Genomic DNA, 4,066 nt, shown 5'->3' on the forward strand with positions numbered 1-4,066 from the left:
AAAATACTCAGAATGAGGGTAGGAAAGCTCCATTCTCTTTCCTTCTCCGCCATTTAAGGCTCGTGGCATATAATCCTAATCATATTTTGTTGTGCTTTTGAATCAATTTGAGAAAATTCCGCTTGAGGTTGGATCAAGGGTTTGTTTATTGTTGTGAAATGGTGACAATCCTAACTCCTAAGGTTAACTAACAAGCAACAACAGACAAAGGAAAACAAGGAAGAAAGTACACCAAAGTGGGGAAAGGGATACCCTAAAAATACAAGGGAATAATGCAAGAAATAAAGGGTCTCGTTGTAAGGTAGCCCAACAGAAAGCCTTGTGTGTGCATTATGTCCTAAGCTAACAAATGGTTAAGGGAATCAACATGTCTCCCTAAGATAGTTCCATGAGTGAAATCCATTCTTGCAATAAAAGATTACAATTCCAAAGAAACTCCAAGTGGCATAGGTCAATCACAAAAGTCCACGTCCAAGCAAAGGGTACAAACAATTCCTCTAAATCTCCAAGCTTGGGTCATACACAAGGTCCATATGGTCCATAATACTCCATGTTCAATGCTAAGGCCAAACATCAAGTCCATAGTCCAATAATCCTCAAATTAGGTCTTTTTTAGTCTTTTCCAATTTTATCATGTTTTGTCCATTTTAGATTAGATTACAAAGTAAAGGACAAATAATCAATAAAATGATATGAAGATAAAGTGCATGAATGTGAATTTACACGAATTAATTGCAAGAACTTAAATGTTAGGAGTTAGAAGTTAGCATTGTATAATGTAAAGGTTAGAAGTCGAATGTTAAAAGAACAATCACTTAGTGATCATCTACCAATAAGTCAAAGGACTCAAAATATTGTGGATTAAGGGATAACCTATCATTGATTCTAAGTGTAAAAAATGATCCAATGATCATTTATCAACATGTTTGAATCAAAGAAGATTGAATCAACCGAAACGTACATCTATCAATGATTTAAAATATGGAAGATTAATCATCCAAGCAATCACAAAAAAAACAAATTAAAATAAACAGAATAAAAGTTAGTAATTAGATGTTAATTTGCATTAGAGATTAAATCAAATCGAAGTCTTGACAAAATAACAAAAAACTCAAGATAAAAAATGATAGCATAAAAATAATAAGGAAATAAAACAATTAAGAGTAACAATTGAGCAGGGGTGTAGAACTGTTTTTTGGTGTGTAGAAAACAGAATCCCACGGGCCTAGGTCAGAAGAGGCCCAAGCTCATTATCCATTTCCAACAGGGGGTGTAAGAATGTTTCCAAGGGTGTGAAAAGATAAGAACCATGGGCTTAAGGTGTGGACCCAAAAGAGATATTTGAGAAGGGGAGTCTTACGTGTTTATTTCTCGTTTCAAAAGCTAACATCATCGCCCCTTAACCTCGTGGTCGGAACACCACCCTCCGCCGCACCGGAAATCGCCTATGGCGGAGGCGGGAGAGCCAAACACTATAAAACCTATATCATTTGTCTTGTTCCAAAGTCATCTATCCGACTTCACCATCAATTTCATCTAATTCCTAACCAATCAACCAAATCGAGCCTAATGTCACAAGAACCCTAAATCAATCTTCCAGAAATAAAACGCAAGGGAAAGGAAGTTGATGCCAACTCATTTAGGGATTCAATTCCCTAGGCTAAGGTCTACATCTTGGCAACAAGTTGAAGATGAACTGAAGGAGAAATGCAAAAGAGCTTATTGGGCCGGAGTAGCTCTGACGTCTCTTCAAAGCGATTGACGATAAGCTCGAATATTCAAACTCCTATGTTACTTCAGGTAACTTCTACCAAAAACATCTCTTCAAGATTAAATTAATATCCTTATTCTTCTTCACTATGATCTCTTCTTCTACTATGAACTCTTGTTGTTGCTTTGAGAGGATTGAGAGGCTCTGCTTGAAGTAGATAGAGTGATTGAGAGAGAACTATGAGTTGGGAGAGAACTGTGAGGGATTGAATCTTCGCGTGAATGAATTGGAGAAGAAAGGTGTTTGCGTGTGAGGTTAAGAGGGAAACAAATAAGAGAGGTTGAGAGTATTTCTGGAAAAACGTGAACCCCCTTAAATGTGAAGTGTGAAGATGAATTTAAAGGGCTTTGAATCTGTTACGAAATGATACCTGAATTCAAATGAAATTCCATTTTCAGTTAGAAATGAAATAGTTTGTTAGTCCCCAAATTCAAATTCAAGTGAAATGTGAACGAAGATACATATACTGTTAGTTTGAAAATGAGTTGTTAAGTGTTAATTACGTTATGATGTTGCCCTGCTATATTCTGTTACAAACTGTTAGTTAACTTTGGATGGGTTCTTGTTAGTTTAGTGTTTTGATGTTGAATGATAGCCCCGTTATGATTGTTACTTCTATGAACTGATGTATTGATTGTTGTTATTGTTTTATCCATGACTGCCAAATGATTCTTGATATTGCACTGTTGTTTTCTAATTTGCTCGGTTATGTTGATGCATTGTTGATGAATGGAATGTTGAGCTTGCTGTAATTGCTGAATGATATGGTTGTTGCTTGAGGTGGGACTATTATGATGTATCGGTGAATGCTTGATGTTTATTTGCAGGCCCAAAGGGAATTTAACATGGCATGGCAGGTGGATAGGTGGAGCATGGAAGAATCATTAGGTTAAGGCTGCCATTCAAAGCAAGATGCCTTCTTTTTCCTTTTGATCAAAACCATGTAACCATGTAACCATGTGATCCCATGTGATGGGATAGGATGTAGCATGGTGCTATGATGTAATAACATTTATGGATGGATTAGTTCATTTATAAATGATCCATGCACCATTGATGCTTATAATGAAGTATGCTCATGGATATGCGTTAATGAAAAACAATGTTTATGGATTTACTTATCTGATATGCTTGTGAAAAACTTACTTGTAGTTCAAATTTATGAATCAAAATTAAATTAACCTCACTTGTTTTGCATAGACCAAAGTGTGCATGAATGCTTTTATGAACACTGCATGAAATGGATGCCATATTCATCATGCTTAAAATTGAATTCCATAACGATTTTAGCTAATGCAAATGAAAAAAAAAAAAGATCAACTAAAATGAATCATGATTAATGATGACATGGCCTAAAGTAATCATGAATGTTAATTGACTATAGATGACATGGAAATGGAAATGGAAATGAGAATGCTACTAGTTTGGCTTAGGACAATCATAATTTATCTTGTTGACTTTGGTCGATGGTTGGCCAAAAGTCAACCTTGGGTAAAAACAATGCATTTGAATATGCAATACTTGTGATTAATCTTGAAATGAAATGCCATGATTGAATGGACAAAACAAACTTGTAATATAAGTAAACAATGCCTTGGATTTGAATAATGCACTTTGCACCATTGAAACATGCCTCGCCCTTAGATTGACTGAACCAATAACAATCCAATCCTCTAGGGTAACTTGTGAATGATGCAATAATGACATGCATTATGATGACATGCATTGCCATTCCATGTGAATGTATGAACTTAAACCAGATAAGAAATTGAAATGGACATTTAAGAGACTTAATCTAGCAACTAAATGCAATAACCAAAATGATCATCGCATAAATGTAGAATGAGCCTCTCATTGATCAAAGAATCTTGATGGATCTGAAACCCTAGATGCAAGAAGGAAAAAACCTTGATTCATAAAGGTGGTACCTAATATCCCATATGATTTTGGAAATAATCCATTAGGAAAGCAATCATAGAAACCCTAACGCATACTCTCTCGTTTGAAACATTGGATAGTCATGCATGAGAACCAATGCAAAGGAGGAATGCATGGTGAATGAATGATATGTATGCTAGGGTAAAAATGGGGTTGTGACAACTGCCCCTATTTAATGATATGTATGCTAGGGTAAAAATGAGGTTGTGACAACTGCCCCTATTTAATCTTCTCAGACACGAAGGTATGAATAGAAATGATTTTCATACATTCAAGGTAGGAGATGATTAAAAACTAGAATATTCCATAAATTTGCACACTTGGGATGAAGGTGATGTAATGTAGGAGTATTATCGG

The 4,066-nt window shown here is 35.5% G+C and overlaps 1 long non-coding RNA gene across 1 annotated transcript; it reads left to right on the top strand.

The window, feature by feature from the left end:
- The first annotated feature begins 1,281 nt into the window (after positions 1-1,281).
- Positions 1,282-2,892, top strand: LOC127085510 (uncharacterized). Its single transcript, XR_007789165.1, has 2 exons — positions 1,282-1,800; positions 2,599-2,892. It is a non-coding gene; the product is annotated as an uncharacterized LOC127085510 (long non-coding RNA).
- The last annotated feature ends 1,174 nt before the right edge of the window (positions 2,893-4,066 follow it).

Source organism: Lathyrus oleraceus, chromosome 5, assembly GCF_024323335.1.
Source record: "Lathyrus oleraceus cultivar Zhongwan6 chromosome 5, CAAS_Psat_ZW6_1.0, whole genome shotgun sequence".
Taxonomy (NCBI): Eukaryota; Viridiplantae; Streptophyta; class Magnoliopsida; order Fabales; family Fabaceae; genus Lathyrus; species Lathyrus oleraceus.